Source organism: Limulus polyphemus, unplaced genomic scaffold, assembly GCF_000517525.1.
Source record: "Limulus polyphemus unplaced genomic scaffold, Limulus_polyphemus-2.1.2 Scaffold83, whole genome shotgun sequence".
In the NCBI taxonomy this organism is placed as follows: domain Eukaryota; kingdom Metazoa; phylum Arthropoda; class Merostomata; order Xiphosura; family Limulidae; genus Limulus; species Limulus polyphemus.
The window spans coordinates 535,912-559,558 of record NW_013665693.1 but is presented as its reverse complement, the minus strand read 5'-3'; positions in this window follow the sequence as shown (position 1 = coordinate 559,558).

Below are 23,647 nucleotides of genomic sequence, written 5' to 3'. Positions count from 1 at the left end.
AAATAATGTTTTATAATACATAGTTCATACCGGATTTACATTCTGGTTGTCTTTAGAAATCTATTCCGCCTAACAACGTAAAACCTAGCAAATGTTGTCAACGGCTTTCTAGCCTCATTAGAATGTCTGGCCAACGAGTATAAGTCAGCTTTATAGTAACCTTAATGTTTAAAAAAAAACTTATTGGAACACAAAGACCATCTAAAATAAACAGGTGAGACATCTTAGAGATGCTTGTTTAGAAGTGATCAAGAGTTGGATGCAGGAAAAAGTTGTTTAACTTACAATTATTAAATAGGTTTGTATTTTTTTCCGAGCTGTATGTATGTAAATGACTGTTTTGGCTGCATTTGAAAGAACTATTATAGTCCTGTTCTTGGTTCAGCAGATTACAGATTTAAGCAAAAATATATGTTTAGTTTATATTAAGAGTTAGCTGACCACGTGCAGAACGACGTATATAGACAGTCAGTGTAAATCAAATACTTTGTTTTTCTTCTTGTGAAATAAGATTCCCGAGTCTTTCTTGTGTTTTTTCTCTTCATATATTTACTTAACACATCCATGTCGTACCACACGTGTCGCCACGTCTTCTTCACTGATTCGTTATTTATCTGCTTACCTGGTTATCATATCTTACCCGTCCACAACTAGAATACTACAGTAATACTCGATTTTATATAAACTCTAAACTCTGATGACACATGTATAATAGGCTACTGATCATTATATATGAATATTAAATACAAAGAGGGCGCTTAAACTCCATGTATTAAGTTTAACCAGAAAATACAGCAAACAAAGCGAAATTATTATATTTTGTCACCAAAGTATGGTTAATTGTATATAGATAGACCTGTGTTTTTTATGATTTCAAAATAATATAGACAGATACGTTTATTTTCTAACGTCTTTATTTTCTCAAAGGTATTTTAATGGTTTAGGCCAATACCTAAATAATGTCGATGCTCTTAATTTTACAGACCTATAACGCTAAAATCCGGTGTTCGCTTCTCCACAGAGAGCAGATAGTATAATTTGCAGCTTTGTGCTTAAAGACCAGTAACAACTCGTATAGGATAGTAAATCAAAGTTATCTTTGTTCCTCCTAGGGGCACAGCAGTATGTCTGCCGATTTACAACTATAGAATTCTGGTTTCGATACCCGTGGTGGGCATATACATTGTGTTACTTAAATTCAAACAAACAATACAGTAGAAATGACATTACACATATATTTAATGGAAAGATGTGAATATAAAAACCTAACAATAATAATTAAAAAAGAAACAAATTTGGATCCAAGTTTAATAAACATAAATCAGAAGACGTATAGGTGATATTTATTTTTTTAAATTTGAGAAGCAAGAGTATAGACTAGAGACAAATTTCGTTTCACTTTATATTTTGTAAAATTTTCCCAATTTTGTATTGTGTTTTTTAAGTATTTTTGTTTTTAATATGTGTATTTTACAAAAACAATCTGGCTTTCAGGTGAGAACTTTTAAAAATTGTCTGTTGTCTTTACTTGTACTTTGTATATTTCAAGTCAACGCTGTAATTTTAGCTTGTATTTTACTCGATAATCTTCTTTTGTTTTTCGTTTTTACTTATTTTGAAAATTTCAAGCTAATTCTAAATTATCAATTTTTACTTTACTTAATAATCTTATTTTTGAAGTTTTACTTATCATACTTTGTATATATTACAATTAAGTTTCCCATTCTAGTTTGTAATTTACTTAATAATCTTATTTTTTAAGTTTTACTTATCATACTTTGTATATATTACTATTAAGTTTCCCATTCTAGTTTGTACTTTACTTAATAATCTTATTTTTTAAGTTTTACTTATCATACTTTGTATATATTACTATTAAGTTTCCCATTCTAGTTTGTACTTTTACTTAATAATCTTATTTTTTTAAGTTTTACTTATCATACTTTGTATATTTTACTATTAAGTATCCCATTCTAGTTTGTACTTTACTTAATAATCTTATTTTTTAAGTTTTACTTATCATACTTTGTATATATTACTATTAAGTTTCCCATTCTAGTTTGTACTTTACTTACTAATCTTATTTTCAGGTTTACATATTACATTTTGTATATTTTGAATTACTTCTTAATTTTAGTTTGTACTTTACTTAATAATCTTATTTCAGTTTTTATATATTACTTAAAAGTTAATTCTACACTTTACCCTATGCTCTATTTTTCTTCTTCTTAAAACGTTACAAAAATAGACCGACGTCGTGAAAACTTTGTTTTCAAAATCGTCTAATTAATTTTATGCATAAGATTAACCATTTGTTTTCATCATTAATTAACTTAAAAGTTTTTCGAAAATAGATGTTTTCCTTAAAACTCATTAGAGAAATTAACAGTCATTTAATCTTGTAATTGGCTACTTCCTGGGAAGGTCGAGGGTAAGATTCCTGTTGGAAGCTATACAACGCCTAACGCCTATGGAACGTAATTATCAACTTTTTTTTATCCTTCATTTAAGGCTAAAGCCCTGTTAATTGTTTCAGAGTATAGATATTTTTGTTTCTCAATTTCTTGGTAACTTAATTACTAATAGAGACACACTTTATCCAGTTTTGATGAAGAAATTTTCATTATTATAGATTTTCTTCGATCCCGCCAGAAGCCAGTAGATCTTTCCATCTCCCCCTAAATATCTTGAGGAGTATATGACATTTCTTTAGTGCAGAGAATGTGTCTTGTCCCCCTAGTGTCGTGTGCACGTGGCATTGCTTTACTCGCAATTTACGGTTTATGATGATGAAATTAAAAAGTTAATTTTCCGCTTTTCGCTCTGAAAAAGAAGCCCAAGAAAACGGTAATTAAACCCCGTGTTCGTCGCATAATGAGTAACATTCATAGCATACATACTTTAAATTATTCCATATTTTCTATACGTTTCTGAGTACGAAAGTATTGTAAAGTTCTTGTTTTACACATTAAGACTTTCGAATACATTAGTTAAGCTATGTATTATTAATAAGTATTATCAAAACTAATAACTAAACAAAAACCTCAACAACAACAATAATAATAATAATAAAAACAACATTGGTCATAAAATCCTTAGACTACCAACCAACTTTGAGCACGTGTCTTAACGATTGAATGGTGGAAGCTCTCTGCTTTTAAAAACAACGTTGTTTATACTCCTGTCACTTTTATTCAGTATGTGGGGGGAAGAGGGGGTAGTGGTGACCTTGACCAGAAACAAACCCCCTAGTTTGAAGTTCTCACAGTTTTTCTTAACAGTAGAACTGTTTATAATTAAGTACTGAAGACGACAACGTTAAATATGCGCTGAACTAACAATAGTACTCAATAAACACAAATAACAATTATATTGACAAGAGTGATTAACTACCACGATATTGGAATGTTTAGGTTATCTTACAAATTTATTAAAATTGTCAATGTGATAGCTTTTAGATTATTCTGTGTGTGTCTGTGGAAAAAACAAAATTCAGCAAATTATTTCGGTATAAGATCACGAATTTTGTTTAATTGTTTGTTTTTAGTTAAACACAAAGCTCCACAATTGGCTATCTGTGCTCTACCCACCACGGGTATCGAAATCCGACTTTTAGCGTTCTATGTCTACATAGAGCCATTAAAGAGGAGGGACTTTTTGTTAATACAAAAATGCCAATCAGAACGTTCCCATGGGAATAATTAATAATAATTATTAATAATTAATAATTATTATTAATTGTTTTTAAAGAGGAAAGGATGAAATGTTTATTTTATCGAGCTTTAATCAACAATAAACTGTCAGCTTTAGTTCTGTTCTTTCTTCCATATGTGTCTTAGCCCAAGTGTGGGAATAAAGTTAATTTTAAAAGCAAGTAATTAGTTATCATACACACATATATATATACTTCCGCAGGGTCCCTGAAAGTGTTCTCTTTCAAGAGCAAATAAAACGATTAACAAGTAAATGATTTGTTCTAAAACTGTGTGTGTGTGTCTCGATAAGGGAGGGGGGATACATATATACTAGATGTACTTCCGCAGTGTCCCTGAAAGTGTTCTCTTTCAAGAGTAAATAAAACGATTAACAAGTAAATGATTTGTTCTAAAACTGTGTGTGCGTGTGTGTGTCTCGATAAGGGGGGGGGATTCTAAAAACGTTTCTAGTCAGTGTGCTTTAAAGTGTGATATTCCTCAATAAGCCACTGCTAAAAAAAACTAATAAAATGTAAAATAAATCGAAGGTCGGAAAAACCTGATTCGAAGAATTACGTAGCACAAACTTTACTAAAACGTTAAAGATTCAATAACGAATATTGTGTTTGTAAAACAAAGTAAAATATTCTGAAGTACGTTTTTCTATCGGATATAAATGTTGTTTTATTGAAATTTAATATATACTAGATGTACTTTCACAGGTATCCCGAAAGTGTACTGTTTCGAGAGCAAATAAAACCAAAATTAAAAAGTAACAAATATTTGCATTTCTTGCTTTTGAAGTTCGCATGTCATGCTGTGTTGTAGTATACAGAGTGTATTATTTTTCTCGTGATTCATGGTATGAACACGTTTTATTGACGTCACGACAGTAAAAAACTTCAACGTTAAGCGTCCCTTGTGTGACGTCATTTTAGTGTCTACTGACTGACTGACAAACAACACATTACTGTATAGTGGTGCGAGTGGCTAAAGTGATCCCTCCAGACGTTCTTCGGCTCTACCTATCCATATATTCTGTTTTACCTACTTGTATGTGTATAGGACTTAAATAACGTAAATTCAATTTCTGCGATCTCTGGCAGAGCCTAGAGGTCATTGTATTTAACCTCAGTACCAGTTTTCGTTGTCTAAATGTATAATTTTTAACCACTTCCAACGACCTAAATAAAGCTATATGCACCCGATCTGTTAATGTGGACAGATCACCGGATGGACTTTAACGTCTTTAAGATTTTTAGACCTCAGTTTGTTTTGTAACTGACTGTTTTCAGCACGAAAAAGGATTAACATCATGTCTTTTTAAAACGTTAATTAAGGTTCAGACACGACAATAATGAAAAGCAGAGAACTTGGTTCCTTATATTAGTTCTACAAGAAAGCCATAATTAGTGCCAGGCTGTAAGACGAATATGGGAGATTAAAGATTTAACCAATTCGACATTGGCCCATGAACCAACAGCGGTACATTTCTAGTAATTTGGGTTTATTGTCTTTAATTACAGGTTCTGACTGCCATGCCCTCCAGGACGAAACAACGTGGTTCTGGATCTAGGCCTAACGCCCATCCTTTACACTCGTACCTTCCGTGAAGGGAAAACAAATTCAGTGTAACTCCTCCCTCCTTTTCCATTTCCCTGGGTAGTTCTTAACTTCTCAACGTTTTGGAATTTGTGTTATTTATTTCATAAGGAAGAATAATGACAGAAAAAAAAATCCTGTATTTGGTGTATTTCAAACCAATACAAAAATACATGAACAAATCAGTAGACGTAAAAAATATAAAGGTAAAAACCTTGCAGAAATTCTGAATGAGACTTTACTTCTATAGCAGTATATTGAATGAAGAGTATAATTTTTGGCAAACCTGAGTAAGGTGTTTGTATTTAAAAAATGTAAGTAAATAGGCAAGAACAAAAAGGATAATATACGTTCAGGTATATCACACGTGTTTCTTATACTTAAAGCTGCGCATTTCATTTTATGATACTGGGAAAACAGGTTTGAATTTATTTGGTAAATTACAAATTAATAAAGTTTATCAATGAAACGAATTTTTTTCACTAAGTTACATAACATCGATGGTTCCAAAATTTCTTCTCTTCCTGCGAGGTAGTAAATTAAGCACCAAAAGAGTAAAATAGAACATGAAAAGCCACTATTCAATTTGTTGTTGCAGTTGTCAGTTCTCTGAGATTTCTTCTCTTCCTGCGAGGTAGTAAATTAAGCACCAAAAGAGTAAAATAGAACATGAAAAGCCACTATTCAATTTGTTGTTGCAGTTGTCAGCTCTCTGAGAGTTTCTGTTCAGGAGAGGGGCTGCCTGCTCCTATCGGTTTCGTAGAAAAGTTTAAACTCTGGATACGTTTGTAGGGAATTAATAGCATTTTTTGTTTTGTATATGTAATAAGAAATTATAACCTTTACAAACTTTTTCTGTGTCTTCCGAATTGAATATTGCGCATGACATAGACTGGTATATTAAAAACACACACAGAAAGTACCTAACACGAAATAGACGTGAACTTGTCTAGCCCTGAGATGTACTGTTCACAACTGTTGGTGACTGACAAGTTACATTTGTCACATACAACATAACACGGTAACACACATAATATTTAGTCTCCAATGCAAAATGATAAAGTACATAACTTCTCCAGCCTTCAACTCAACATGATAAAGTGCACAACTTCTCCAGCCTTCAACTCAACATCATAAAGTGCGTAACTTCTCCAGCCTTCAACTCAACATCATAAAGTGCGTAACTTCTCCAGCATTCAACTCAACATCATAAAGTGCGTAACTTCTCCAGCCTTCAACTCAACATGATAAAGCACAACTTCTCCAGCCTTCAACTCAACACGATAAAGTACATAACTTCTTCCAATAACTTCTCCGACCTTCAACTCAACATGATAAAGTACATAAATCCTTTAGCCTTTCTAGCTCCAAAATACCATAATAAGTTATATACTGTTTTCATTTTAAAAACTAACGTAGTAAAATGCGCACATCCATCAATCTCAAAACGAAACATTAGTGCTTAGTCCTTTGGATCTCAATTAACAGCATCCTAAAGTACGTAACTTCGTCGATCTCCAATATAATATGATATATAAAAAACGTTCTTCAGCAGAACGTGGGAAATCAAATATATCTTTAATCTCTAACACAACATGGTAATTTAAATATCTCCTTTAACTTCTAACAAAACATAATAATTTAAATATCTACTTTAACTTCTAACACAACATAATAATTTAAATATCTCCTTTAATCTCTAACACAACATGGTAATTTAAATATCTCCTTTAATCTCTAACACAACATGGTAATTTAAATATCTCCTTTAATCTCTAACACAACATAATAATTTAAATATCTCCTTTAACTTCTAACACAACATGGTAATTTAAATATCTCCTTTAATCTTTTACACAACATCTTGAGTTATATATCTTCTTTAATCTCTTACACAACATGGCAAGTTAACAATTCCTTCAACCTCTTGCACAACACGCAAGTTAAATATCTGTTTGAATCTCTAACACAACATCGTGAGTTAAATATCTGTTTTTAATCTCTAACACAACATCATGAGTTAAATATCTGTTTTTAATCTCTTAACACAACACGCAAGTTAAATATCTGTTTTTAATCTCTAACACAACATCGTGAGTTAAATATCTGTTTGAATCTCTAACACAAAATCGTGAGTTAAATATCTGTTTTGAATCTCTAACACAACATCGTGAGTTAACTATCTGTTTTTAATCTCTAACACAACATCGTGAGTTAAATATCTGTTTTTAATCTCTAACACGATATGGCAAAGTACAAAACCCATCAATCTCCAACACAAGACGGTAACATACATAATATAGGGCGTGCCATAGGGATCCTGCCCTCCCAGTGAGAGACAATTAAACCACAGGTATCAGAACAGACTTCTTTTCATGATCAAGATATACTTACATAATCATTGAATCAGTCAAATATTGCATATGTTTGAAGTGTTCACCACAGTTTTCAGTGCATGTGTTATATTTAAAAGCAACGTATATGGCCAGCTCTGTATTTTCGAACGAAATCTTCCCCCCTTAAAGTTAACAGACTTAGATCGTGTGACGTTTCAATATTCAGACTAGTTTAATTTTGCTTTTATTATTATAATTGATTAACTCGCATATCTTTAAAGAATTAATTTTACAATTCGCGTACGGTTTTTCATAGATCGTTATGTATTACACTATGGATATCTACGTGGAATAATATAAGTTAAGTTTCATTAGTTTACATGATTCATCATATCTACTCTCTCTCTTTATCTAGCCTTAAATATACACATGACTCACGCTTTTAATACTAATAAAGCGAATAGAATTACATTTATGTGGAGCTTGTTTTTTGTTGTGGTTTTTAGAAATGTAATACGTTCAAAACATTGCCAAAGCAAATGACTTACAGAGTCAAAGCTCGAGGTCTATATAAAAACATCAATAAGTAACTTATTTCAGCAATAACTATAAAATCGGTTCTCATATTTTCTAAAGTGTTCTTTCAATTGTGACAGAAAGAAGGCCATCTCGCAAACTTACCTAGTGTGATATGATGAAAATATAATGATGTCTTGTGGCAGGTAAGCAAAGATATCAATTCACTTTGACCTGGTAACCTTGACTGAAGAGCATCCGCTAATTTACCCTGGCATTAAGGGAAGAGAACATATATTAGAACCTTTCAGTTGTAAGAGGTTAATGTTCATTGACTTATGTGGATACACTAACTGAACGATATCCGCTTATATATGAGAGAGGATGGCATTAACTAGCCTATGTTATAGAATTTTGTAGCTCAAAAAGCACTTCACAATTTATCATGAAATGGTTTGGTTATGGACACATATATCATCACAAGATGGCACCTGTTAACTTCTGAGTTTGATTATTAATACATATATCATCACTAGATAGCACCTGTTAACTTCTGGATTTGATTATTGATACATATATCATCACTAGATAGCACCTGTTAACTTCTGGATTTGATTATTGATACATATATCATCACTAGATAGCACCTGTTAACTTCTGGATTTGATTATTGATATATATATCATCAGAAAATGGCATCTGTTAACTTCTGAGTTTGGTTATTGACACATATGTCAGCACAAGATGGTACCTGTTAAATTCTGGGTTTGGTTATTGACATGTAACCTATCCTGGCATGTCAAAGGTGAATGACATTCACACGCTTGTGTCACAAAACTGTTAACTTGCCGTGATAAGCATGGAAAAATGTATTTAAAATGACATTCGCTGACTTATCTTGATTTTAGATGATAAGATATCAGCCAACTTTCGATAAGCGTAAAATAATGGCATTCTATAATTTATACTGATATTTTGTGACATCATAATTGCTAGCTAGTTTTTCGCGATATTCATGGAAGAATGACATCCTCTAAATTCTCCTGCTAAATATGACATAATGGCATCAACAAATTATCATGGTAAGTGTGAGGAAATGAAATACCTTAATTTTTTTTGCTACGTGACATCAATATATTCGGTGCTTTATCATGACAAGTATGTATATTTATTATCCACTGATGTGACATTCAGAAAAACAACAACATCGAATAGCATGTTCTGTTATATATGTGACATTTACGTATGTATAGTGTTGACAACTGTATGACACACAAACATACTTGAACATGTATATATTATTTAGTTAATCAGTTGTCTAGCCGGAGAATCAAGTGTTCAACAGGTTATGTTAATATCCAAACATCCAGCGTTGCATTTTAACCGTAACGTTAAGTTGATAGAGGTTATGGCCATTATTGGGACTGGAGTGCAAATGTGACAAAGGCTATGGTTATTATTGGGACCGGAGGGCAAATTTGGAGAAAGGCTATGACCATTACTGGGATTGGAGTCCAAATTTGATAAAGGCTTTGACCAGTATTGGGAATGGACTACAAATTTAATAAAGGTTATGGTTATTATTGGGACCGGAGTGCAAATTTGATAAAGGTTATGTCCATTATTGGGACCGGAGTGCAAACTTGATAAATGCTATGTCCATTACTGGGACTGGAGTACAAATTTAATAAAGGTTATGGTTATTATTGGGACCGGAGTGCAAATTTGATAAAGGTTATGGCCATTATTGGGACTGGAGTGCAAACTTGATAAATGCTATGTCCATTAATGGGACTGGAGTGCAAATTTTAGGGAATGAATTTATTTATCTTTTTTTTGGGATAATTATGAGCACAGCGTCATATGCTTTTGAATGTTTCATTCTCTAAGTAGAGTTATAACATTGTTACACTTGTGAGCGACTTTCTGTGAAAATGTACTCGTTGATAATGTTAAATGAAATGAAATTGTACCTTCTAGTACTAAAGAAAACAATACAGCGCCACCTCTTTAGAAAATGGACAATGTTAAGAACGTATTTGAATGATTGAACACGTCCCTATAATTTTCAACCATTAATTCCTCCGATTTTGACCCATTCTCAAAAACGCGATTCCTTAAATTTAAAGCATTCGTACATCTGACATCTAGTACAGTGGTTCCCAATCTTTTCACCACCAAGGACCCTTTTATTTCTATTTTTTTCTCACGGACTCCATGTTTTTGAAAGATTCCGTCTACCTAATAAACTGTTTTTATAAAGTAATAATTAACTCGTTTTAACGGCCTTCTCACATACTTAGAGAGACAGAAAAATTATGATAATTATAGAACAGTCTCAGCTTTTACGTGTTATTATTCTGTGTCCTTCCGTGCATTATTTAATTTTAAAAAAAATAACTCCTGGATCCCCAGTATTACCTTCCGATCCCAGGTTGAGAACCACTGGTCTAGTAGAAACTATAGGTTTGGGAAACATTTACGGAAGTTTTGATGTCACAACATGGATAGCTAATATTGACTAGAGAAGAAGAAGAAAATTTCCCACCCCTACAACCGAACGAGCTCACGTGTAATGGTTAATTATTATTATTAGTAGTAGTAGAAGGTGAAAAAAAAACTTTGTTTAATTTCTTTAGGGCTGATTATGAAAATTGTATTAAATAACACGGTTTTTTTTATAGTGAAAATTACATTAAAATCGTCGGCTATACGTTAAAATTGTACTTCTGTATAAATAAAATAACCATATTAGAAGTGTATAAAAAACTATGTACATGAACAACAGCCCCTGTTGTATATTTGTCGAATCTACTGAAGAATACTGGCATTAAAAGATTCCTTGTCACAGTATTTTATAGCCCACTGAAAGTATTACAGTCAACTTTTTATTATTGCTATTACATGATTCATACATATTCTTTATTAACACATGAAAATAACCATAATCCAAAACACCGGCTTGTAAATTATCCTCATCAAACATGGTCTAAAAACGTTCCTTATACTTTTAAACACCACGTGAGGCAGTAATCATAATTAGGTTTGTAAAACATGGTTAAAAATTTATTGTTGACTAAATACTCGTAGCCTGGAACGTGCATGTTCATCATTCAAACATTACGAGTTCAAAGAACCGCATTTTATTTTTTGAATCACGTGCGAAAAATGACAATGAGTTACAAGGCACCAACAATCAGTTATTCTCATTATTAAATACATTATCATGCATAACAGCTTCCAAAATACTTTGTTATAATTAGAATTTCAATGCGATAAGCCAATGAAGTTTTTAAACACCACACAGTTGAATCGAATTTTAAGCAAGATCTTGTTTATGTAGCGCTAATGTTTCCAACATTATTTTATTAATGACAAGAAAAAGTTTTAATTATTTAATATTTGAATTTATCTATCCTTTCTATAGGATCCCATCCCTGTTGGTATTAACATTATGCAAAGTCTGTAAACTCCTTTAAAACTTTAAGAGAGTAATTTCATCTGGATGACCATCAGAAGGTTAAGAAAGTGTTAACGATATTTTACCACCCTCTGTCTTCAAATTATTAGCTAATACAGCTCGGGTTAGTGTTATAGAGAAGGGTCACGTGATTAAAGGTGTTAATTAACTCAACATCTCCAACCGAGAGGTTCAAAAACATACAGACCAAGACATAAATTTTCACGTGTACGTGGGTCGAAGAATAACTATTGGCTGTGACCTCACTTTCTAATTCCACCAGGAAGATTTATAACTAACTTCGAGAATTTTTCATTTACGATTCCATAGGCTCTTGGAGCTCCTGCAGTTCCTTACGCTTACTTTACTTACTTAGAACTGATCCGGTGTAGGCTTCTGGGATCCGATTTAGTTTACACGCCAAACAGTTTCCTGCTCTCTGACGAAATACATAAGACCTTGGAACTGAACGGAAATAAATACTCATTATCATGTCGATGTTGAAGTACAGGAATTATTAGTTGCATAGTTAGATATATAAATTATAGGCAAGAAGGTAGATAAGTGAATCATTGAACGCACGGACAGACAAGAAGGAAATTAGATGCATAGATATATAGATGTGGTATTCTTGGCTAGAAAGATATATGGAAGTTAAGTACGCTGTAACAGGGAGAACGAATGGAAATAATTGACGGGCAGTATACTAATTCAAAGAGAAGGGAAGAACAACAGTGTGATTGGACAAGGTTCCAAGAAAAGACGATAACGATACAGTCGACAAAACAAAGAGTTAAGTAGGACAAACGCTTTACTATAAAATACAATAAACAATTGTATTTTAAAACATTGTTATACAGTCGACAAAACAAAGAGTTAAGTAGGACAAACGATTTACTATAAAATACAATAAACAATTGTATTTTAAAACATTGTTATACAGTCGACAAAACAAAGAGTTAAGTAGGACAAACGATTTACTATAAAATACAATAAACAATTGTATTTTAAAACATTGTTATAGAAGTTACAGTTTACTAAAGACTCGCCAACGATACAAAAACACGACTACAAAAGAATACAACTACAATGAATTCCTTCCTCTTGCTAGTCCAAGACTAGAATCAAATTCTACCCCACTGGGACGAAAACTAGACCGATACATAACTTCTTCAAAGGCAGATAGTTATCAATACACAAAGAAAGCATCGTTTTCTTAACTTCCACCAAGCACACAATAGTTATCAAAAATCACCATAGGAATGTTGAACCAAATAACTCGAGAATATCAACTTTTTCCCAAGTTGCTGTGGCTAGCCAAATCAGTGAGAACACAGTGACAGTGAAAGAAAAAACATAACTGACAGTAAACATTCTTATGAAATCAGGAATATGCACATTTCTTCAATATTATAGAATTAAGTTACAAAAGAATACATCTGCTATTCGGAATACCATAAATAGAGAGATACCACCAATGTAAAGTAAAGCAAAGAAATAGTATTTCAAAATAAAACTTCGACACTTTTCAAGTACATGTTAATATGATAAGCCATGTACGACGATTTTTCCGAGATGCCTTAGTCCTGTGGTTTTTCTGTCATATATCAACATGACTTCCTTGACATAATAAATCGCTGGTGACATGCTCTTGCAGTAAATTATGATTTTTTTTCTCTGTCTCAGTTCAAAAGGGCACGGTTTCTAAACATAGAAGACTAACTATGATTTACTACTTGACTTTGTTGAAAATTTAAGGACATGTAAAGAATCGAAGCCAGTAGGAGAGCACAAGTTATTATTTTTAATCACCATACCAAGCAGAAATGAATAGTAGAAAATTGGCATCTTTCTGTAGTATTGTACACCGCCCCCCTCCCAGTGCCTCAGCGGTAAGTCTGAGGGCTCACACAGCTACAAACTAGGTTTCGATACTCGTGGTGGGCACAGTACAGATAGCCCATTGTGTACCTTTTGTGCTCAACAGCAAACAAGCAAATTACGCCTCACCCGTATTCCTGCTCTTACCAGATTTCAACACATCACCCGTATTCCCGCTCGTACCAGATTTCAACACATCACCCGTATTCCCGCTCGTACCAGATTTCATTTTCAATTCATTACAGGAAGATTGTTTAAGTGAGATAAGACTGTGTCAAAAACAAAGGATAAATAACAAAAGTCTAATCAACTTTTTAAATCCGTGAACGTCATTTCTTTAGCTGAGTCCTTTCCAAATACTTTAAAACGATACATTTTAAGAAGATTGCATTGATCATTTTAAAAAGAATCAAACAGTCACTTAATTATAATATTTTCGTAGATTGTGTGACAGTAACAAATTAGCAAAAAATAACTTTATTGAGAAATATATAACTTTACTGTAACGTTTTGAACAAATAAATATTTCAGAAGAGTTCACATTTTCAAAAGATTCACCAATTGTGTATTTGACACATCAAAATGTGAAGTAGTTATCGCCTTACAATCCACTTCTAAGTGAACTTAACAAAATAAACAATCTATTCATCCTAAATTAGTTTATGAATAAACAAAACAAAATTACCAAACTGTTCATCTTTAACTAAACTCTATGAAAGAGCAAGCTGGAACTTGTTCAGCCTAAAGTAATTAAAAATAAATAAATCGTAAAAAAGTTTATTCTTAGACGGATTTAGGAAAAGACAAAAAAAAAGCAAAACTCATTTGAAATTAATTTATGATAGAACAAGTCTAGAAAATTTTTTGTATTAGAATAATTTATGAAAAACAAGACCAAAAGTATTTTCGTTTTAGAATAATTTATGAAAAAAACAAGACCAGAAGAATATTCGTATTAGAATAATTTATGAAAGAACAGGACCAGAAGAATATTCGTATTAGAATAATTTACGAAAGAACAAGACCAGAAGAATATTCGTATTAGAATCATTTATGAAAGAACAAGACCAGAAGAATATTCGTATTAGAATAATTTACGAAAGAACAAGACCAGAAGAATGTTCGTATTAGAATAATTTACGAAAGAACAAGACCAGAAGAATATTCGTATTAGAATCATTTATGAAAGGGCAAACTAGAGCTGTTCATCTTAGACTTGCTTATCAAAGAACAAAAACAGAAGAATTGTCGTCCTAGATGATTTGTGAAACAAAAAGCAACAAATTGATAATCATATTGCATTGATGTAAAACAAACAAACAGAAAAACTGTTGACCCTGCTACAGACTTAAAGTGATAAAAACTGAACAACTCTTGGTCCTACAATAATGATGTAAAATAATAATTCGCAAACTGTTGATCCTATTGTTTGAATGAAACCAACAAAACGTAAACTAATGATATCAAATAATTGTTGATCCTAGTGTAATCATATAGGGTAACAAAACAAGCAAATGTTTCATTTTATTGTGTTGACATAAAATAGATTGTTTGGGTTTGTTTTGAATTTCGCGCAAAGCTACACGAAGGCTATCTGTACTAGCCGTCCCTAATTTAGCAGTGAAAGACCAGAGAGAAGCCTGCTAGTCATCACCACCATGGCTGAAAGGTCGAGTCATAAAATTAAATAAATACGGTAGGACCTTTGATACTATAAAAAAAAATAACTATAAAATTATTGACCCCACAGTAATCACGGGAAAAAACAAAACTAATAATCTGATAATCCTATTGCAATGATATAAAATGATAAAAAACAAAACTAGTAATCTGATAATCCTGTTACCATGATATAAAATGATAAAAAAAAACTAGTAATCTGCTAATCCTATTACCATGATATAAAATGATAAAAAACAAAACTAGTAATCTGCTAATCTTATTGTAGTCACATAAAAACAGAACCGTAAGTCTTACAATAACCAAACAAATAATAAGACAATTAAGACTTCTTGAACTTGCATGTTTTTCTGACACCACAAACAAATAAAACGATAACACTGTTGATCTGACAAAAACAACATAAGAACCAGCAAAACTATCGCTCCTAAAGTAACTTATGAAACAACAAATCTTATGAAACAACAATACCAGTAGACAAGTACTCCTATTGTAACTTATGAAACAACAATACCAGTAGACAAGTACTCCTATTGTAACTTACGAAACAACAATACCAATAGACAAGTACTCCTATTGTAACTTATGAAACAACAATACCAGTAGGCAAGTACTCCTACTGTAACTTATGAAACAACAATACCAGTAGACAAGTACTCCTATTGTAACTTACGAAACAACAATACCAATAGACAAGTACTCCTATTGTAACTTATGAAACAACAATACCAGCAGACAAGTACTCCTATTGTAATATTATATAAAAGCGAAACGTTGATAGAATAATAATATTTATTATAGTAAGACAAATTAATAAAAGTAACAAAACACTGATTATAGAATAACCACGTAAAATAAGAAAACAGGGAAACTGTTGATTTTATTGTTTTGATGTGAAAACAGAAAATCTCTTGATCCTGCCTGGTGGTTTGGGCACTCGACTCGCAATCTGAGGATCGCAGGTTCGAATCCTCTTCACTGAACATGCTCACTCTTTCAGCATGACTATAATTTAATGGTCAATCCTACTATTCGTTGGTAAAAGAGTAGCCCAAGAGTTAGCAGTGGATGGTGTTGACTAGCTGTCTTTCCAATACTCTATCACTGTTAAATTAGGGACGACTAGCGCAAAGAGCCCTCGTGTAGCTTTGCGCGAAATTCAAACAAAACAAAAAAAAGAAGAAAAACTCTCGATCCTGGAAAGAACAAAAACATTTAACTGCTTCTCTTTGAGTATCTTATGAAATAAAATTAGAAAACTGGTGATCCTGTTAATATATCTAGAACCTGAGTAAATACATCCAGTTTGCCAACTGTAACATAATCGATATGAGCTGACAAGACAAAAAAGCCGTTGATCTTATGATAACCTTATAACATAAAACTAACAAACTTTTTATCCTATTGTATCAGTATACGTGATAAAAGATCCGAGCTGTTGATCTTACAATAACCACGTGAAAGAACAAAACTAACACGCTGCCAGTCCTAAAGTAACCACATGGCATGATGCAACCAGCAACCTGTTCATTACAGTGTCACAATGGGAAATAATAAACAGCATTAGCTCGTGATCGATCAATTATATACTTCAAACTTTTCACACACAACACATAATAAACGTGGAAAAGGTAACTATCACGAAGAACGAAACTAGAAAACAGCTTTATGCTTATTTTGTGCTACGTGTTTCTGTATTCTATGATTAATTTGAAAAACTACTTGCCTGGCTGTCACAGTCGAAATAAATTGCCACGAAATACTTCTTTGTGAAGTGGTAAGAGGAGCGAGAGGAAGAACGGACCCGACCTAATGAAGTCGGGGCGAAACTTTTTAAAGACCGAATTTTTCCACTTCAACGGACAGCTGTAGAGGGTTCCTCCAGACCCAAAGCTCTACCTGAAATTTATTATAGTAAAAGAAGAATTACAAGGCCGTAATTTAGTTGCATTGTCAGGAGCCAAAACATGGAAAACGTTTATAACTCTCGTTTCGCTGAACGTTCCTACATCACGGAAATATTAGGGAAAATAATAAGTAATCTCGACTTGAAAAAAAAGAAAAAAAAGAAAGTTCAATGCAAAGATTTAATCTGACAACTGTCGACACAGGTGGATAAAAACAGTTTCTGATACTGAATCTCACATAAAGCCAAGAGGATACACGTGGATGAGTAACGCCCACAATTCTCTCCACCTGAACTGGTTCCATTGTTTTGAAGTTAAAAGAATGTTACAAGTGATTGTAGGAAAAAGAAAAATACGAAGGTGTATGGTGAGAGGGAATTTCTACAGTTTTAGAACAAAAACATTTTTTTATTATTTGTTGAGAGCGAAAACGGAGGAAAATACACAACTATTTAAATGTAACCCATATTCTTTCAACCGACTTAAAATAGTGTTTTTCTTCTGTAAATCCTTTCCTTTCGGATAATATGTTAACAAACACTAACTATTAATTTTTTTTCAGTCTCGCTTTAGGTTAGTTGCTAATTATACTCCTTATTGTTCCTCAATATACGTAAACCATTTGTCAAAAACCTCCAGATACACAAAAATGCATAAATAAAGATTAAATTAGCTCTTCGGGAGATCGAAACTTAGGAAGCACTCTTGAATGGAAGGAATATAAGACTGGTGTGGTGTAATTAGCTGCGTTATCTAGCAGACAAATAATTGTCTTATATGAGCTAAAAAAATAAATGTTCATTCCAAAAGGAAAGTGGTGTAATTAGCTGCGTTATCTAGCAGACAAATAATTGTCTTATATGAGCTAAAAAATAAATGTTCATTCCAAAAGGAAATCTGTGTATTTAGCTGCGTTATCTAGCAGACAAATAATTGTCTTATATGAGCTAAAAAATAAATGTACATTCCAAAAGGAAAGCGCTGTATTTAGCTGCGTTATCTAGCAGACAAATAATTGTCTTATATAAGCTAGGCCCGGCATGACCAGGTGGTTAAGGCACTCGACTCGCAATCTGAGGGTCGCGGGTTCGAATCCCTCTCACACCAAACCTGCTCGCCGTTTCAGCCATGGGGGCGTTATAATGTGACGGTCAATCCCACTATTCGTTGGTAAAAGAGTAGCCCAAGAGTTGGCGGTAGGTGGGGATGACTATCTGTTCTCCCTCTAGTATTACACTGCTAAATTAGGGACGGCCAGCGCAGTTAGCCCTCGTGTAGCTTTGCGCGAAATTCAAAAACAAACAAAAAATATATAAGCTAAAAAATAACTGTACATTCCAAAAGAAAAGCGGTGTATTTAGCTGCGTTATCTAACAGACAAATAATTGTCTTATATGAGCTAAAAAATAAATGTACATTCCAAAAGGAAAGCGGTGTATGTAGCTGTGTTATCTAGCAGACAAATAATTGTCTTATATATGAGCTAAAAAAATAAATGTACATTCCAAAAGGAAAGCGGTGTATTTAGCTGCGTTATCTAGCAGACAAATAATTGTCTTATATATGGGCTAAAAAAATAAATGTACATTCCAAAGGGAAAGCGGTGTATTTAGCTGCGTTATCTAGCAGACAAATAATTGTCTTATATATGGGACTAAAAAAATAAATGTACATTCCAAAAGAAAAGCGGTGTATTTAGCTGCGTTATCTAACAGACAAATAATTGTCTTATATGAGCTAAAAAAATAACTGTACATTCCAAAAGGAAATCTGTGTATTTAGCTGCGTTATCTAACAAACAAATAATTGTCTTATATGAGCTAAAAAAATAAATGTACATTCCAAAAGGAAAGCTCAACTAACAAACTAATGGCCTTATCTTTATGAACTCTCTTAACAAAAATTAAAATTTTTATATCTGAGCAACTCTAAGCGTGGTAGGAAAATTTTGACCTTAAAATTCTCTTATACTCAAAGTAAAACGAGTTTTTAAATATTCCATCTAACTTAAACTTCAGTAACAAAAACTGTGGTACAATTCAGCCAGTCGAGCTGTAGTAACAAAATTGGTATTTAAATTCAGCCAATCGTACTGCGGTAATAAAAAAAAATGGCGTTAGGTATTATACCAAATGAAAAATCTTTGTGTTTTGAATATTCTATTAAAACACAGTTTTGTACCAAAACTAACCGTCGCTATTTTGTAACTTGTACACTAGAAGCAAAAACCAATCTTAAACATTGTAAAAACGTGTATTGCAGTAACAAAAAGGCCTTATATTTACGTAAATTGTTCTCTAGAAGTAAGTTTGTAAGTATTCTAACATACATAGCTATGACAAACTAGCCTTCATTATTCTTTAACTTGTACATTAGAAAACAACACTGGTTTTTAGATATCTTAACAACATGCACAGTAGTTATAAGCCTTCATTGTTCTGTAATTTGTACACCAGAAGTTAAAGTTGATTTTAATTTTTTAACAACATGCACAGTAGTAACTTTTTGACATTCACTGAACTGTAACTTGTGCGTTAGAAAAGATCACTGTTTTTTCGATACTTTAACAACATGCACTGCAGTGACAAACTTGCCTTCACTGTTCTGTAACCTATATATTAGAAAAAAAAAAACGATCTTGAGACGTCCGGTCGACGAAAATGTTATAACTAGATTTGGTATTCTTTTCTGTCATAAGAGATGTTTCATAATTTGGCATCCTTTTCTGCCATAACAGATGTTTTATATTTGGTATCCTTTTCTGACATAACAGATGTTTCATAATTTGGTATCTTTTTCTGCCGTAAGAGATGTTTTATAATTTGGCATCCTTTTCTGCCATAACAGATGTTTTATACTTGGTATCCTTTTCTGCTATAAAAGATGTTTCATAATTTGGCATCCTTTTCTGCCGTAAGAGTTGTTTTATAATTTGGTATCCTTTTCTGACATAACAGATGTTTCATAATTTGGTATCTTTTTCTGCCGTAAGAGATGTTTTATAATTTGGTATCCTTTTCTGCCATAACAGATATTTTCTACTTGGTATCCTTTTCTGCCATAACAGATGTTTTATATTTGGTATCCTTTTCTGACATAACAGATGTTTCATAATTTGGTATCTTTTTCTGCCATAACAGATATTTTATATTTGGTATCTTTTTCTGCCATAACAGATGTTTTATATTTGATATCCTTTTCTGTTATAAAAGATGTTTTATATTTGGAATCCTTTTCTGCTATAAAAGATGTTTCCTAATTTGGCATCCTTTTCTGCCGTAAGAGATGTTTTATAATTTGGTATCCTTTTCTGCCATAACAGATATTTTATATTTGGTATTCTTTTCTGCCATAACAGATGTTTTATATTTGATATCCTTTTCTGTTATAAAAGATGTTTTATATTTGGAATCCTTTTCTGCTATAAAAGATGTTTCATAATTTGGCATCCTTTTCTGCCGTAAGAGATGTTTTATAATTTGGTATCCTTTTCTGCCATAACAGATATTTATATTTGGTATCCTTTTCTGCCATAACAGATATTTTATATTTGGTATCTTTTTCTGCCATAACAGATGTTTTATATTTGATATCCTTTTCTGCTATAAAAGATGTTTTATATTTGATATCCTTTTCTGCTATAAAAGATGTTTTATATTTGGAATCATTTTCTGCCGTAAGAGATGTTTCATAATTTGTTATCCTTTTCTGCCATAACAGATGTTTTATACTTGGTATCCTTTTCTGCCATAAGAGATGTTTTATATTTGATGTCCTTTTCTGCTATAAAAGATGTTTCATAATTTGGCATCCTTTTCTGCCATAACAGATGTTTTATACTTGGTATCCTTTTCTGCCATAACAGATGTTTTATACTTGGTATCCTTTTCTGCCATAAGAGATGTTTAATATTTGCAAAACATTAATTCTCTATTGTGTCTCTTTTCACGAGTTTTTTCATCCATGGATTTAATTTTAAAAGAGTTCTGTAATATTCCTTTGTCATATTATTGAAGTAAAAGTCATGTTTAATATTTCAATATGGTTCTCACTCTACATCAGTTTTTTTTCGTAACCTCTTGTGCAGTTGTTGTCGTTTATCTATTTTATATTGTTTGCCTATTCTCAAGTTTTGTTATACTACAGTAGATAAAATTTTTCATTCCCAATTTGCCCATTTTTTAGTCGCAGCATAGCGGCTTATAGAATGGCTCTGAAGTTGTTTTTTTTTTTTCAAGTATAAACTTTTCGCTCATAACTCCACCATCTCTTGACCGATTTGAGATTAATTAGTTTTGGACTCAGGAGATCAAACCTTTTCGATTGGTGTATTGGACCATGCCCAAGGTCTCATAGATTAATTTACTCTCTTCCTGCCTAAAAGAATTTCAATTTGAGGGTAGGCTGGTAGAGATTTTGATGTGTAATAAAATTGAATCGAGTATATGCGTGTCCCATGCTTGGTATTATTGGCGTACAAAAAAATATAGATAATAAAAGGTAGAGGGGGGGGGTCTCGTAGAACTAAATTACTCTAATCATGCCTAAAAGAATTTCAAGTGCCGCGGCAAATGAGGATTCCCTCTTGTTGCATTATTTTTTATCTTTAATTCTAGCTATAGTTTCGACTCTCTTTTTCTCAACAAATCTCCCATATAAAGCTTTGTAAAAGTAACACCAAAAATAAGATAACGAGAGAGAGAAGAATTTCTTATGCTGTGTGACCAGAACCCGTGAGTGTGCGTGTAACTTTTGTTTTAGTTTTTTATGTAACTCTAAATTGTTTGTTTGGCATCTGTTCCACTTCTTGCTTTGTTTCCCTATACTTATTCGATTATTTTTCTTTTCATTTTGACCCAACTGAACGTAAATTAATAATTGGTTTAAGCATATGTAACTCATTTAAAAAACAGCGCACCTGTCTCATACATTTAAACCACTTCCGTAAAAGGATAAATAAAAAACGTAATCATTCTAGTAGAAAATTAGCCTTGAGAGTACTAAGTTGACTATTATAAACAACCAGGCAGTTCGGTAATAAGGATGATTCGCCATAACATTTAGCCATGCACCACTTCGTCATGGTTGTGAAGCTAGCCTGGAGCTGCCCAGCTATAAACTTATTAGATTCTTGCTCCTAGAGATCAACTGTTCCTCAACAGAAGACAGTTTGGAAGACTAGAAACTGCAAATTTAAGCCCACAATGAGTCAAGTCAATGAGTCTAGTAAGAACCATCGTCAGTAGATTATCAAAACCTAACACAAGTACTTTAAAGATCGACAAAGGTTAATTGATGAAGTCTGGTGAAAAAATCTTAGGTAAAATCAAAAGAATAAGAAAAAGAGAGACCCTATAATCCCAATGAAAATCATTGAACACTCGTTATCAGAGCAAAAGTACCAAAAGCATATTCCATCCAATCAAGAACAATAAGATCATTCCCTGGACAAGAAATAGTCATATCGCCTAAGCTGGCGTATCATGAACTATTTATCATCCAATCGAGATCCAACAAAGTCTGGACAGAAGAACAAGGGTTTTATAACAATTTGTCTTCTTATATTGTAAAAAACTGTATTGTGAGAAAGAAACGTAGCTGGTATAAAGAGGAATAGAATTTAAAAGAAACAGATAACTTGATCGCCAGAAACATCAGAAAATTCTAGTAACTCATCACGAGGGCAACTCGCAGTATCCTTGAAATGGGTTTGTTTGTTTGTAGTTATGCACAAAGCTATACAATGGGCTATCTGGGCTTTGCCCACCACGGGTATCGAAACCCGGTTTCTAGCATTGTAAGTCCGCAGTCATACCGCTGTGCCACTGGGGGGCCCTTGAAATGGGAAACCGACCATATCTAGAAAAGAGAGTGTGGCAGCAACGAAAAGAGAGGAGCCCCTTCAATAATAAATATTTGTGAAATGCAGAATATCCCTCTCGGCCCTTAATTTAGGGGGGGGGGATTAAAGAAAATTATTAATTCATAAACTTTGATTTTTTTCTAAAATTTCATATAGATAACAGTAAATTCAAGTGTTTTATGTACTATTGGCATTTTATATATATATCTTCTGAATTTTCCCGTTAATTTTTGAAATATTTGTTTTTTGATCGAGAGTTTTCCCCACAGTTTAATTTACTGAATTGTTTACGAGGATTATTAAAGCATATACTCTGAATCTAATTTTCCAGTAACATATAAAATAGATAAGATTAATCTAAATTATATTCCTCTCTGTATTTAAATTAACGTCATTGTGGTTTGTTTGTTTGTTTTGGAATTTCGCGCAAAGCTACACGAGGGCTATCTGCGCTAGCCGTCCCTAATTTAGCAGTGTAAGACTAGAGGGAAGGCAGCTAGTCATCACCACCCACCGCCAACTCTTGGGCTACTCTTTTACCACCGAATAGTGGGATTGACCGTCACATTATAACGCCCCCACGGCTGAAAGGGCGAGCATGTTTGGTGGGATGCGGATTCGAACCCGCGACCCTCAGATTGTGAGTCGAGCGCCTTATCCACCTGGCCATGCCAGGCTCGTAACAGAAGAAGCGAAACTACTTAATT